A 16,589-nucleotide genomic window follows, 5' to 3' on the forward strand; every position below is an offset into this window, starting at 1 on the left:
GACAACACGACTGGGCTTTGGCGGGTCGGTAATGAAGAAGCATTGGTCCACTTGGGAAGCCAGTACCCATGGCTCATTTTTCGCGGTGACGTTTGCGCCCGCGGTCTTGGATTTGGCTTCGGGTATAACCATGGTGGTGAAATACCGGTCTTCTTTTATGACGTTCTTGGCCCATCTGACACGGAACATCGGGACCTTCTCTCCAGTGTAGCTCAGCTCCCAGATCTCCTCGATCCTTCCGTAGTATCTGTCCTTGTCGTTACCGGTGTAGGATTCCATCGTTACCCCGGAGTTCTGATAACCATCGCTCTTCATGTCCTTGGCCTCGGTGTAGAATGTGTAGCCGTTGATATCGTACGCCTCATAGGTCATCAGGTTGTGCTCGGCGCCCTGTGACAAGGCGAATATGAGTTGTTCTTCCGCGGAAGAATCCTCATGTAAAGGGTACGACAGAAGCTTATGCTTGAACCAACGCGTGAAACATGAGTTGTGCTCTTTGAGTATATCTCCGTCCGTCCTCTGTTGGTCTCGGTCATTGTACGTCTTTTTAATAAAGGTTTTGTGCTCTACCAACCAAGGATCGACCACGTCTATGTGTTGTAGCGCGACTAGGTTTGCTCTTTCAAAGTCAGCGAGTCGACCCTCGAAGTCGACATGCATTTCGCGGCGACCCTCACGGTGACCCCATCCAGCGAGCCTGCCGAGGTGCCTGTTGACGGGCAGACCAACGGGGTTCTCGATGCCTAGATAATTCGTGCAGTAGGAGATGCACTCTTCGGTCAGAAAGCCCCTGGCTATGCGTCCTTCTGGACGTGACATGTTGCGAACGTATCCTTTGATGACACCATTCATCCTTTCGAACCGCATCATGCTGTGCAGGAACGTCGGCCCGAGTTGGATGATATCCTCCACTATATGGACCAGCAGATGCACCATAACGTCGAAGAATGCGGGCGGGAAGTACATCTCAAGCTCGCATAGTATCACCACGATCTCTTCCTGTAGCCTTCTGAGTTGCCTCACGCCAATCGACTTCCGAGAGATGACGTCGAAGAAGTTGCATAGGCCAAATAGCGTTTCACGGACGTGCGCGTCCATGATCCCACGGATTGCAACTGGAAGTATCTGCGTCATCAGCACGTGACAGTCGTGAGACTTCATCCCGCTGAACTTCTGCTTCGCTGGGTCTAGGTATCTGCTTATCTTCCCCGCGTAACCGTAAGGAAGTTTTACTCCTAGGAGGCAGGTGAAAAACTGCTCGATCTCCTCCTGACTTAGAGTGAAGCACGCGGGAGGGTAGTCATTTCCGGTCTTCTTGGCCTTTTTGCCTTTGCGACGACTTTCTGTGTCCTGCTTCGCCTCATCATCATCATCATCATCATCATCATCATCATCATCATCATCATCATCATCATCATCATCATCATCATCATCATCATCATCATATATAGCGTGAAGCTCCTGCCTGATGCCCATTGATTTCAAGTCTGCCCTTGCTTTCGGCCCATCTTTGGTCCTCTCTGGCATGTTGAGCAGGGTACCAAGCAGACTCTCGCACACGTTCTTCATGATATGCATGACATCAAGGCTGTGAGGCACACGGTGGATCTTCCAGTACGGCAAGTCCCAGAAAACAGACCTCGTTTTCCATACCTTCAGCAGCGGCTCTGGCGCCTTTCGCTTCTTTCCCGGCTCTGGCGCCTTTTGCTTCTTTCCCGGCAGTGGGCAGTCTTTCCAATTTTTCAACAACTTGTCTATTTCCTCGCCGCTCCTCGTACACGGGCGTTTTCGGGGTTCGGTTTCACCATCGAACAGATCCTTGCGTTTCCTCCACGGGTCATCGTCGCGAAGCCACCTTCGATGTCCCATGAACACGGTTTTCGAAGACCCGGGATCTCTATCTAGCTGGCGATACGTTGTGTCATCCATGCACCTTACGCATCCAGAAAATCCGTGGACTACCTGCCCCGCAAGATATCCGTAACCGAGATAGTCGTGCACCGTCGTGAGTAGTGCGGCTCTCATAGGGAAATATTCTTTCTCTGCGGCGTCCCACGTATTGGCTGGCGTTTTCCACAGCGTGTCAAGCTCCTCTTTTAGCAGCCCCAGATACAGATTGATGTCGTTCCCTGGTTGTTTCGGCCCTTCAATTAGCATACTCATGTGAATGTACTTCCTCTTCATGCACAACCAGGGGGGAAGGTTGTACATCCACACAAACACAGGCCAGGTGCTATGTGTGCTTCTCTGGCTGCCAAACGGATTGACTCCATCGGTGCTCGCGCCCAGCACGATGTTCCTTGGATCGTTCCCAAATTCTGGGTATTCGAAGTTCAATGCTTGCCACTGGCTCGCATCCTTAGGGTGACTCAGCATCTTGTCTTTTTTATCTATCTCCGGATCATTTGCGTCATCTTCTCGCTTCTTCTCCTCCCTATCCGCGTGCCAACGTAGGAGCTTTGCTACCTTAGGATCCGCGAAATACCGCTGCAGACGAGGAGTGATCGGAAAGTACCACACCACTTTTCGAGGAGCTTTCTTCCTCTTCTTGTATCGAGTGACACCGCACACCGGACATACTGTAGACTCCGCGTGCTCGTCCCGATAAATGATGCAATTTTCATGCACACATGGTATTTCACGTGCGGTAAATCCAGAGGACACACGATTTTCTTCGCCTCCTCCAAACTGGTCGGGCACTTGTTCCCCTTGGGAAGATGTTCGTGCCAGAATGACATGTTCTCGTCGAAGCATGCGTCGGTCATTTTGTGTTTTACCTTCATCTCCAGGGCCATGAGCGTTACTTTCAGGCGGGTATCCTCGGGCCTGCATCCTTCATACAATGGAGTAACCGCGTCTAACTCAAGTTGATCCATCTTGGCTTTCTCTCGGGGGGCAGCTCTTGCGTTATCCGTCTGCTTGAGAAGCAACTCTTGAATATGAGGGTCCTGCACCCAGCCCATCGATGGTCCAGCGTCGTCTGCTCCGCCGGCATCATCATCTTCATGATCATGCCCGTCGCCTGCTCCGGCATCTTCCTCATCATCATGTCCTGCATCTTCTACATGATGACTGTGTACAGCATCACAGTCGTGATCATCTCCTGGGGATTCTTCGTCTTCTCGCCCGCCCGAGCTGCGGTGGTTGTCTTGCTGCCCTTCCTCATTTCTTGCCCGGCCCGCATGGACGACTTCGTAGTCATCTTCATCACCTTGCCACCGATAGCCATCCATGAAACCACGCAACAGCAGGTGGTCCCGCACCTGCCCGGAATCCGGGTCCGCAATAAGGCTCTTCAGCTTGCATCTTCGACACGGACATCTTATCTCCGTCTCGTTCTTTTGAAGCATCTCGGCCTTCGCGGACCTCAAAAACCTATTCACGATGCCTTCGGTCATCGTGCGGACCATGGTCGTCTGCGGGGTAGAGCAAAACGATATTTTAGAACCAAACAAAAATTTGGCATGACCTTCCCTAAAAATAGGACCAAAAAGAATGCTTAATGCCAAAATTCTCTCCGAAACTGAAATGAATCAACATTCCGGCAAAATATTGGCAACTATCGCATATCAAATACCGGTACACCTCCAAACACAAACACATATGCAACACCACAAACATATGCAACACCACGAACATACATAGATCTAGCTAGGCCGTAAAAAGTGCATGTGCACATTGTTGTAAGGAGAACAACCTAAATATAGCTTCCCCCCTTACTTACCTATTAAAACAAGGTAATTTAACCACTTAATTTGAATGAATCTATGGTGGAAATGAGGTGAAAAAGAGGAGGCACCCGAGACAAGGAGGAGGTGGAGAGAATGAAGTGGGGAGAAAGTGAGTGTGTGGGTAGGAGAGGCTGTCCCAAATATCTTGTTGCTGCCCACTTACTAATGGCGCACCTCTTGCATGGTGCGCCATTAGTACTTACAACTACTAATGGCGCACTTGGGCAGGATGCGCCATTAGTATGTTTGGATAGGCGCACTAGTTCAAAAAAAAATCCTATACTAATGGCGCACCCACTGCCTGGTGCGCCATTAGTAGTTACAACTACTAATAGCGCACTTGGGCAGGATGCGCCATTAGTATGTTTGGATAGGCGCACTAGTTCAAAAAAAAATTCTATACTAATGGCGCACCTGCTGCCTAGTGCGCCATTAGTAGTTACAACTACTAATGGCGCACTTTGCCGGGATGCGCCATTAGTATGTTTGGACAGGCGCACTAGTTAAAAAAAATTTGATACTAATGGCGCACCCGTAGCATGGTGCGCCATTAGTTGTTTAAACTCTAATGGCGCATCAGATTGTGGTGCGCCATTAGTATATACTAATGGCGCACCATCTTTCTGGTGCGCCATTAGTGTCAATCCCATCTATAGCCATTTTCCTAGTAGTGATGGACCCGTAGGTCTGAGGTGAACTACTCACACTTCATCGGAGGGGCTATGGTGATGATGTAGAAGCCCTTCGTGATCGATGCCCCCTCAGGCGGAGCTCCGAAACAGGCCCCAAGATGGGATCTCGTGGATACAGAAAGTTGCGGCGGTGGAATTAGGGTTTTGGCTCCGTATCTGATCGTTTGGGGGTATGTTGGTATATATAGGAGGAAGGAGTACGTCGGTGGAGCAACAGGGGGCCCACGAGGGTGGAGGGCGCGCCTAGGGGGTAGGCGCGCCCCCTACCTCGTGGCCTCCTCTTTTGTTTCTTGGCATAGGATCCAAGTCTCCCGGGTCTTGTTCGTTGAGAAAATCACGTTCCCGAAGGTTTCATTCCGTTTGGACTCCGTTTGATATTCCTTTTCTTCGAAGCCCTAAAATAGGCAAAAAACAGCAATTCTGGGCTGGGCCTCCCGTTAGTAGGTTAGTCCCAAAAATAATATAAAAGTGGATAATAAAGCCCAATAATGTCCAAAACAGTAGATAATATAGCATGGAGCAATCAAAAATTATAGATACGTTGGAGACGTATCAAGCATCCCCAAGCTTAATTCCTGCTCGTCCTCGAGTAGGTAAATGATAAAAATAGAATTTTTGATGCAGAGTGCTACTTGGCTTAATTTTAATGTAATTCTTCTTAATTGTGGTATGAATATTCAGATCTGAAAAATTCAAGACAAAAGTTCATATTGACATAAAAATAATAATACTTCGAGCATACTAACTAAGCAATTATGTCTTCTCAAAATAACATGGCCAAAGGAAGTTCATCCCTACAAAATCATATAGTTTAGTCATGCTCCATTTTCGTCACACAAGAATGCTCTCATCATGCACAACCCCGATGACAAGCCAAGCAATTTTTTCATACCTTAGCAATCTCAAACCTATAAACTTTCACGCAATATATGAGCGCGAGCCATGGACATAGCACTATGGGTGGAATAGAATATGATGATGCAGGTTATGTGGAGAAGACAAAAAGGGAGAAAGTCTCACATCAACGAGGCTAATCAATGGGCCATGGAGATGCCCACCGATTGATGTTAATGCAAGGAGTAGGGATTGCCATGCAACGGATGCACTAGAGCTATAAATGTATGAAAGCTCAACAAAAGAAACTAAGTGGGTGTGCATCCAACTTGCTTGCTCACGAAGACCTAGGGCACTTGAGGAGGCCCATTGTTGGAATATACAAGCCAAGTTCTATAATGAAAATTTCCCACTAGTATATGAAAGTGACAAAACAAAAGACTCTCTATCATGAAGGTTATGGTGCTACTTTGAAGCACAAGTGTGGCAGATGATAGTAACATTGTCCCTTCTCTCTTTTTCTCTCATCATTTTTTATTATTATTTAGGCCTTTATCTTTTTTTATATGGCCTTTCTCTTTTTTTCTTTTTTTATTTACTCACTTGGGACAATGCTCTAGAAAATGATGATCATCACACTTCTATTTATTTACAACTCAATGATTACAACTCGATGCTAGAACAAAAGATGACTCTGTATGAATGCCTTCGGCGGTGTACCGGGATATGCAATGAACCAAGAGTGACATGTATGAAAGAATTATGAACGGTGGCTTTGCCACAAATACTCTGTCAACTACATGATCATGCTAAGCAATATGACAATGATGAATGTGTCACGATAAACGGAATGGTGGAAAGTTGCATGGCAATATATCTCGGAATGGCTATGGAAATGCCATAATAGGTAGGTATGGTGGCTGTTTTGAGGAAGATATAAGGAGGTTTATGTGTGAAAGAGCGTATCATATCACGGGGTTTGGATGCACCGGCGAAGTTTGCACCAACTCTCAATGTGAGAAAGGGCACTGTACGGTACCGAAGAGGCTAGCAATGATGGAAGGGTGGGAGTGCGTATAATCCATGGACTCAACATTAGTCATAAAGAACTCACATACTTATTGCAAAAATCTACAAGTCATCAAAAACCTCAGCACTACACGCATGCTCCTAGGGGGATAGATTGGTAGGAAAAGACCATCGCTCGTCCCCGACCGCCACTCATAAGGAAGACAATCAAAAAACACCTCATGTTTCAAATTTGTTACATAACGTTTACCTACGTGAATGCTACGGGACTTGCAACCTTCAACACAAGCACTTCTCAAATTCACAACTACTCAACTAGCACGACTTTGATATTATTACCTCCATATCTCAAAACAATCATGAAGCATCAAACGTCTCTTAGTATTCAAAACACTCCTAGGAAAAAAATTACTAATCTTGAATACCTAGTATATTAGGATTATTAAGCAAATTACCATGCTATTTAAGACTCTCAAAATAATCTAACTGAAGCATGAGAAATCAATAGTTTCTATAAAACAAATCCACCACCGTGCTCTAAAAGATATAAGTGAAGTACTAGAGCAAAACTATAGAACTCAAAAGATATAAGCGAAGCACATAGAGTATCCTAACAAATTCCAAATCATGTATGGCTCTCTCAAAAGGTGTGTACAGCAAGGATGATTGTGGTAAACTAACAAATAAAGACTCAAATAATACAAGACGCTCCAAGAAAAACACATATCATGTGCTGAATAAAAATATAGCTCCAAGTAAAGTTACCGATAGAAGTAGACAAAAAGAGGGGATGCCTTCCGAGGCATCCCCAAGCTTTGGCTTTTAGGTCTCCTTAGATTATCTTGGGGGTGCCATGGGTATCCCCAAGCTTAGGCTCTTGCCACTCCTTGTTCCATAATCCATCAAATCTTTACCCAAAACATGAAAACTTCACAACACAAAACTTAAAGTAGAAAATCTCGTGAGCTCCGTTAGTGAAAGAAAACAAAAGACCACTTCAAGTTACTATAATGAACTCATTCTTTATTTATATTGGTTTTAAACCTACTGTATTCCAACTTATCTATGGTTTATGAACTATTTTACTAGCCATAGATTCATCAAAATAAGCAAACAACACACAAAAAACAGAATCTGTCAAAAGCAGTACAGTCTGTAGTAATCTGTAGCTAGCGCAAGATCTGGAACACCAAAAATTCTAAAATAAATTTCTGGACGTGAGGAATTTATCTATTAATCATATGAAAAAATAATTTACTAAATATCACTTTCCAAATAAATATGGCAGCAGTTCTCATGAGCGCTAAAGTTGCTGTTTTTTACAGCAAGATTAACAAGACTTTCCCCATGTCTTCCCAACGGTTCTACTTGGCACAAACACTAATTAAACACAAAAAAACACAACCTAAAAAGAGGCTAGATAAATTATTTATTACTAAACAGTATCAAAAGCAAGGAATGAGAATAAAATTGGGATGCCTCCCAACAAGCGCTATCGTTTAACGCCCCTAGCTAGGCATAAAAAGCAAGGATAGATCTGGGTATTGCCATCTTTGGTAGGCAATCCATAAGTGGATCTCATAATAGATTCATAAGGTAATTTAATTTTCTTTCTTGGAAAGCGTGCCATGCCTTTCCTTAATGGAAATTGGAATCTAATATTTCCTTCCTTCATATCAATAATTGCACCAATCGTTCTAAGGAAAGGTCTACCAAGAATAATAGGACATGAAGGATTGCAATCTATGTCAAGAACAATAAAATCTACGAGCACATAATTCCTATTTGCAACAATAAGAACATCATTAATTCTTCCCATAGGTTTCTTAATAGTGGAATCCGCGAGGTGCAAGTTTAGAGAGCAATCATCAAAATCACGAAAACCTAACAAATCACACAAAGTCTTTGGAATCGTGGAAACACTAGCACCCAAATCACATAAAGCATAGTATTCATTATCTTTAATTTTAATTTTAATAGTTGGTTCCCACTTGAGGGAGTCCTGGATCAGGGGGTGTCCGGATAGCCGGACTATACCTTCGGCCGGACTCCTGGACTATGAAGATACAAGATTGAAGACTTCGTCCCGTGTCCGGAAGGGACTTTCCTTAGCGTGGAAGGCAAGCTTGGCGATACGGATATGTAGATCTCCTACCATTGTAACCGACTCTGTGTAACCCTAGCCCTCTCCGGTGTCTATATAAACCGAAGGGTTTTAGTCTGTAGGACGAACAACAATCATACCATAGGCTAGCTTCTAGGGTTTAGCCTCTTTGATCTCGTGGTAGATATACTCTTGTACTACCCATGTCATCAATATTAATCAAGCAGGACGTAGGGTTTTACCTCCATCGCGAGGGCCCGAACCTGGGTAAAACATTGTGTCCCCTGCCTCCTGTTACCATCCGACCTAGACGCATAGTTCGGGACCCCCTACCCGAGATCCGCCGGTTTTGACACCGACATTGGTGCTTTCATTGAGAGTTCCTCTGTGTCGTCACTTTTAGGCCCGATGGCTTCTCCGATCATCAACAGCGATGCGATCCAGAGTGAGACTTTTATCCCTGGACAGATCTTCGTATTCGGCGGCTTTGCACTGCGGGCCAATTCGCTTGGCCATATGGAGTAGATCGAAAGCTACGCCCCTGGCCATCAGGTCAGATTTGGAAGTTTGAACTACACGGCCGACCTCCGCGGAGACTTGATCTTCGACGGATTCGAGACGCAGCCGAGCGCGCCGCACTGTCACGATGGGCATGATCTAGCTCTGCCGCCGAACAGTGCCCTGGAGGCCGCACCCGCATCAACTCCGACCCTTAATTCGGAGCCAAGTGCGCCAATCGAGGATGGGTGGTTGTACACCGCCTCAGGGGCTGCAATCCCTACGGCGATCGAGCCGAACACCAGCCCTATTCTCTGTGAAGCCCGTGAGTCCAAGGAGCCGGACTCCTCTCCAGACTCCGAGCTCTCCGCGCCCCTACCGATCGAACCCGATTGGGCGCCGATCATGGAGTTCATCGCCGCGGACATCTTTCAGCACTCCCCTTTGGCGATATTCTGAACTCACTAAAGTCTCTCTCTTTATCAGGAGAGCCCTGGCTGGACTATGGTGAGCAAGGTTGGGATGCGGATGATGAAGAAATTCAAATCCCACCCACCACCCACTTTGTAGCCACTGTCGATGATTTAACCGACATGCTCGACTTTGACTCCGAAGACATCGACGGTATGGACGCCGATGCAGGAGACGATCAAGAACCAGCGCCTATAGGGCACTGGAAAGCCACCTCGTCGTATGATATATACATGGTGGACACCCCAAAAGCAGGCAATGGCGATGGAACAGCGGAGGATTACCCCTCCTAGAAGCAGCCTAAGCGCCAGCGTCAGCGGCGCCGCTCTAAATCCCGCCAAAGCAAAAACGGTGATTCCGGCACGGGAGATAATAAGACCCCGGACAGTGCCAAAGAAAACCACTCCAGCAAGATTCAGCATAGGAGGATGGAGAAGCCAGCCCTCATGAGAGAGCGGCAGACAGAGAGGTCGAGGACGATAATTATATGCCTCCCTCCGAAGACGAGGCAAGCCTCCACGACGACGAATTTGTCGTGCCGGAGGATCCCGTCGAACAAGAGTGTTTCAAACGAAGGCTTATGGCCACGGCGAGCAGCCTCAAGAAAAAAACAGCAACAACTTAGAGCTGATCAAGATTTGCTAGCTGACAGATGGACTGAAGTCCTTGCGGCCGAAGAGTATGAACTCGAACGCCCCTCCAAGAGCTACCCAAAGCGCAGGTTGCTACCCCAATTAGAGGAGGAAGCACCTAAACCTACATCACCAGCGCATGATGCAGCCGACCGGCCACCCCGTGGCCGCGACAGAGAGGCCTCCCGGCCCTCCACTCAAGCCACACCCCGGCGCCGCTCAAAAAATACCAAGGCATGGGAAAATGAGCCAGACCTGCGAGATATATTGGAGGACAAGGCAAGGCAAACAAGATCGATCTACGGATCACATGGGCGCCCCACGGCACGAGACGGTACTCGTCACGCCGGATACAGTAAATCCGGCCGGGCCGAACACAGTAGACAAAGCTCGTTTGAGCTGCGTCGTAATATAGCCCAATATAGAGGCGTCGCACACCCACTATGCTTCACAGATGAAGTAATGGATCATCAAATCCCCGAGGGTTTCAAACCCGTGAACATCGAATCATACGATGGCACAACAGATCTTGTAGTATGGATCGAGGACTATCTCCTTCATATCCACATGGCCCGCAGTGATGACCTACACGCCATCAAATACATCCCGCTCAAGCTTAAAGGACCAGCTCAGCATTGGCTTAACAACTTGCCAGCAGAATCAATTGGTTGTTGGGAGGACCTGGAAGCCACATTCCTCGACAATTTCCAGGGCACTTATGTGCGACCACCAGACGCCGATGACCTAAGCCACATAATTCAGCAGCCAGAGGAATCGGCCAGACAATTCTGGACACGATTCCAAACCAAGAAAAATCAAATCATCGACTGTCCGGACGCAGAGGCCCTAGCAGCCTTCAAGCACAACATCCGCGACGAGTGGCTTGCACGGCACCTAGGACAGGAACAGCCGAAATCTATGGCAGCCGTCACGACACTTATGACCCGCTTTTGCGCGGGAGAAGATAGCTGGCTAGCTCGCAGCAATAACATGACCAAGAGCCCTGGTAATTCGGATACCAAGGATAGTAGTGGCAGGTCGCGTCGCAACAAGCAAAAGCACCGCATTAACGGCGACAATGCTGAGGATACGACAGTTAATGCCGGATTCAGAGGCTCTAAACGGTCAGCGGAAAAAGCCATTCAAAAGAAATACTCCGGGCCCGTCCAGTTTGGACCGAATACTCGACTGCTCATGCCAAATACATGGCACCCCTGAAAAACCAGCCAATCACACCAACAGGGATTGTTGGGTGTTCAAGCAGGCAGGCAAGTTAAATGCCGAAAGCAGAGACAAGGGGCTGCATAGCAATGACGAGGAGGAGCCCCGGCCGCCGAACAACAGTGGACAGAAAGGTTTTCCCCCACAAGTGCGGATGGTGAACATGATATATGCAACCCACCTCCCCAAGAGGGAGCGGAAGCGTGCGCTAAGGGACGTATACGCGATGGAGCCAGTCGCCCCAAAGTTCAACCCATGGTCTTCCTGCCCAATCACTTTTGATCGAAGGGACCACCCCACTAGCATCCGTCATGGCGGATTCGCCGCATTGGTGCTAGACCCAATTATCGACGGATTTCACCTCACTAGAGTCCTTATGGACGGTAGCAGCAGCATGAACCTGCTTTACCAGGATACAGTGCGGAAAATGGGCATCGATCCCTCGAGGATTAAACCCACTAAAACGACCTTTAAAGGCGTCATACCAGGTGTAGAGGCCAACTGTACAGGCTCAGTTACACTTGAAGTGGTCTTCGGATCTCCGGATAATTTCCGAAGCGAGGAGTTAATCTTCGACATAGTCCCGTTCCGCAGTGGCTATCACGCACTGCTCGGGCGAACCACATTTGCTAAGTTCAATGCGGTGCCGCACTACGCATACCTCAAGCTCAAGATGCCAGGCCCTCGAGGAGTCATCATGGTCAATGGAAACACCGAACGCTCTCTTCGAACGGAGGAGCATATGGCAGCTATCGCAGTGGAAGTACAAAGCAACCTCTCAAGGCAATTCTCCAGTCCGACCATTAAACGTCTGGACACCATCAAGCGTGCCCAGAGTAACCTACAACAAGACCGCCTGACACGTTCCGAGCAAGCGTAGCAATGCGGCCCCAACCCCAGCCCTCGTGAACTTGCGAAACCAAGTGTTGCGCGTACATAACTACGCTCTGGAAATACCATGGGCATAGGGGGAGGGGCACCATCACGGCACGCCCGAAACGCGGCTTAAACCGCACTAGGGGCTGCCGATTTCTTAATTTTCTCTTATTTTCAGGACTCCATTCTTCGGAAGGCTTGTCCGGCAGTACAATTGCCGCACAAATGATAGAACCAGGGAAGCAGAAAGCTACACCGCACTATGGAACTCTAAGGTGGTCTCTATAACGAGCAGTATACCTGTTTCAAATACCATTCCGCAGCTCGCCCCTGGAAAGGACATGTTAAATAGTCCCATCTTTTGCTTATTGCACTATTTGTATCGTTCTGCTTTGATCGCAGCTTTTTTTAAAATGCATAGCTTCCGTCTATTATTGCATTACTTTTTTTATGACTATATGTTCATTAATGACATGTTGCACCCGTACACTTTGGTACGGCCAATACGCCAGGGGCTTAAGTACCCCACAATACGGTGTGGGAAGTCCGAACACTTTCACAAGTGCGGCACCCCGAACTTATAACATTATATGCATTGGCTCCGAACCATGTCTTGGGTCAATAGTTGGGTTTGCCCGGCTCCTATCTTTTGGTACCTTACGTTTCGTTATATTGGCTAAGGTAGCACTAGGAGAACTACTGTGATTGTTCCCCAGTTGAGCTGGGCTAAGCACCTCAGTAGAGAAAGCTAAAACTGACCGTCATGATGAGGCGAGAGATGGTCACTGTTCGAGAGGTTTTCGAGTCCCTAAAGACTTATGCCGCTTAGAGCGAGGAGTCGGCTTTGTCCGGCCTAGGCGTGGATAGCACCCCGAACTCGGTCTTCCGAACACTAGGGGCTTCGCCGAAATTTAAAATTATAGAATTCTATGGCTAAGTGAGAGTGTTCAAGCATTATAGTCCGATTGCCTTGTTCATTGTGTTGAGCGCCTCCCTCGAAGGACCCAAGAATGGGAAAAAGAGCGCTCATGTTTATCCCGAACACCCCAGCACTCGCGGCATGGGGGCAGAAGCCGACGACTCGCCATCTCTCAAATTTGATAAACGGCCGCACAGAAGGTAATATTTTAAATTCAACAGTGTTGCTTAGTGCATATGAATAAGTTTTGAGCGTACAGGATCACAAATGCGAGTTTACTCAAAATTACATCTTTGGAGCATTCATCCGCTATAAGGCGGGCACCCTTCAGGACGCCCTCATAATACGCTTCCGGGACGCGATGCTCCTTGCCCGGCGGTGGCCCGTCCTTCACCAGCTTCTCCGCATCCATCTTGCCCCAGTGCACTTTAGCACGGGCAAGCGCCCTACGGGCACCTTCGATGCAGACGGAGCGCTTGATTACTTCAAGCCGTGGACAGGCATCCACCAGCCGCCTAACCAGCCTGAAATAGCTCCCAGGCAGAGCCTCTCCAGGCCAAAGCCGAACTATGAGGCCCTTTATGGCCTGTTCGGCCACCTTGTGGAGCTTGACCATTTGCTTCAGCTGGTCACTCAAAGGTACCAGGTGTCCGGCCTCAGCATACTGAGACCAGAACACCTTCTCCGTCAAACTCCCCTCTTCGGCTCGATAGTAGGCGGCGGCATCAGACGCATTGCAGGGCAAATCTGCGAATGCTCCTGGAGAGCTCCGGACTCGGGTAAGTAACAAGTAATTCACTTTCACGTGCTTACTTTGCATAATGAATGCCTTACCTGCCTCTATCTTCTTCATCTCTTAAATTTCTTGGAGGGCTTTCTGGGCTTCGGCCTTGGCAGACTTCGCGCTTTCGAGGGCTGCCGCAAGCTCGGATGCTTGCGTCTTTGAGTCAAGCTCCAAACTCTCATGTTTTTTCACGAGAGCCTGGAGCTCTTTTTGCACCTCCTCCACCCGCGCCTCCTGCTTCCCTCTCTCTGTGCGCTCCGCGGCCGCTCTGTTTTCGGCCTCGGATAGCGCTTTCTTAAGGGTTTCCACCTCGGTCGTGGCCCCTATAATAGCACGTTGATCCTGTCATTTTTTGCAACCACATCTTCTCTATATACTTGCGCAAGGTATTACTTACCTTCCTTCTTTGCGAGTTGCCTCTGGGCATGGCCGAGCTCGTTCTCGGACCGCGCGAGGTTTTTCTTCAGCGTATCCACCTTCGCAGTCAGTCGGCGGAGGCCAGCAGCGAAGGCTGCATATGCATATTGACTTGATTATGTTAGACTCCTGCGAATGTTATTATATCCTCTATTCGGCTTTTCTTTCCGAATGCCGAACAGAGCATCAGGGGCTACTGTCTATGCGGTAATATTTTTACATATTATTTACTTACCTCAAAGCCTGTTAGAAGGCTGGCACAGGCTTCAGTCAGTCCGCTCTTGGCAGACTGAACCTTCTGGATCACCGCACTCATAATAGTGCGGTGCTCCTCATCGATGGAGGCACCGTTAAGCACCTCCAGCAAATTGCCCGGTGCCTCCGGTTGGACGGAGGTCACCGGCTCGGTAGGCTTGCTCCTCTTGGAAGGAGGCTGCCTACCGGAGTCCGGAACCGTTGAAGGTTCTGGCGCGGCGTCCAGCTCAAGGCCGGACTTGGAGCCCTTGGGGGTTCTATCCCCTTTACGCCTGGAGTCCGGGAGGTCACCTTGCGGCGCCTCCAGGACCACCTCCTCCTGGCTTGGAACCTGTTGGGACGCCACCTCGGTGTCGTCCGTAGGATGGGGGGAGGTAGCTGTCGGAAGCGAATTCACATCCGACAAATCCAGGGAGCCACTCAACGATTCGTCGAGCCCGGCCTTGGGCAGACTGCATAGTCATATTCGGAGGAGCTGTGCAAGAAAGGAACACTATGAATTGCTCTACTGTCCGAATACTTACGATCTCGCCAGGGGCTTGGCCCTGTGCGGCCACTCCTCTTCGCCGTCGTCGGCGTTGGTGGAACAGTCCGGAGGAAGGGTCTTCCCTTCTTGGACCCTTCGGCCTCCCCAGTTGGGGTGGCCTTCCTTTTCTTCCCTTCCCCCGCTGGAGGGGGAGAGGTCTCTTCTTCCTCCTCCTCGTCTTCACGGGAGGAGTGCGTCTTGGAGTCGTCGAATGATGAAACCGACACCTCCAGGCGCCGGGCACTCTTTCGAGTCCCCGTGGCCTTCTTCTCCAGCACCACATAGGGTGCCGGAACTAGCAGCTTCGCCAAGCGAGCGTCCGCTGGGCCTTCGGGCAAAGGAGCCGGACAGTTGATCTGTCCGGACGTCTCCTGCCAATCCTATCAAAGGTAAGGGAGCTTAGATCCCGCATGGAGTCAAACTATGAAAAACTAATACCCTGTAAAAGGTAAAAGCAGCTCACCGCACGAGCGTGACGCTGCGTGCTGAATCCGCGATCCTCGGTAGCGGATGCGGGGGGCCTCGGCGCCCTTGAAAAGCACCTTCCAGGCATCTTCGTACGTCGTGTCGAAGAGCCTGCTCAGAGTTCAGTGATGCGCCGGGTCGAACTCCCATAGGTTGAAAGCCCGTTGTTGACACGGGAGGATCCGGCGGATGAGCATAACCTAGACTACGTTGACAAGTTTGAGCTTCTTGTCCACCAGGGTTTGGACGCATGTTTGGAGTCCGGTCAGCTCTCCTTCTTTACCCCACGACAGGCCTGTCTCTTTCCAGGAGGTGAGTCGCGTAGGGGGTCCGGATCGAAACTCGGGGGCTGTGACCCATTCAGGGTCGTGCGGCTCGGTGATGTAAAACCACCCCGATTGCCACCCCTTTAGGGACTCCACGAAGGAGCCCTCGAGCCATAGGACGTTGGGCATCTTGCCCACCATGGCGCCTCCGCACTCCGCCTGGGTGCCGCGCACCACCTTCGGCTTGACATTGAAAGTCTTGAGCCATAGGCCGAAATGGGGGCGGATGCAGAAGAAAGCCTCGCACACAACGATAAACGCCGAGATATTGAGGACAAAGTTCGGGGCCAGATCGTGGAAATCCAGGCCATAGTAGAACATGAGCCCCCGGACAAATGGGTGGAGAGGGAAACCCAGTCAGCGGAGGAAATGGGGGAGGAACACCACCCTCTCATGGGGCCCGAGGGTGGGGATGAGCTGCCCCTCTTCGGGAAGCCGGTGCGCAATGTCGTTAGACAAGTATCCGGCCTTCCTCAGTTTTTTGATGTGTCCCTCCGTGACGGAGGAGACCATCCACTTGCCTCCCGCTCCGGACATGGCTGGAGAAGGTTGAGGTGGGGTGTGCGGACTTGGGCGCTGGAGCTCGAGTGCGCGGAAATGGATAGGCAAAGGAGGAAGAAGGCATGGATGAAAAGGTGGATCCTTATCCCCTTATATGGGTGGACGCGACTATGCGTCCGCACCAGCCTGGTAAAACTCTCTTATCTCCCGAGCGCCGTAATCAATGGCGTGGTTGGGTTACCCACGCCCGTATTGATGAGAATCCCGGAATAAGGGGACATGATCTCTGCTTTGACAAGATGTGCCAA

The sequence above is a fragment of the Triticum dicoccoides genome, chromosome 5A, assembly GCF_002162155.2.
Source record: "Triticum dicoccoides isolate Atlit2015 ecotype Zavitan chromosome 5A, WEW_v2.0, whole genome shotgun sequence".
Classification (NCBI taxonomy): domain Eukaryota; kingdom Viridiplantae; phylum Streptophyta; class Magnoliopsida; order Poales; family Poaceae; genus Triticum; species Triticum dicoccoides.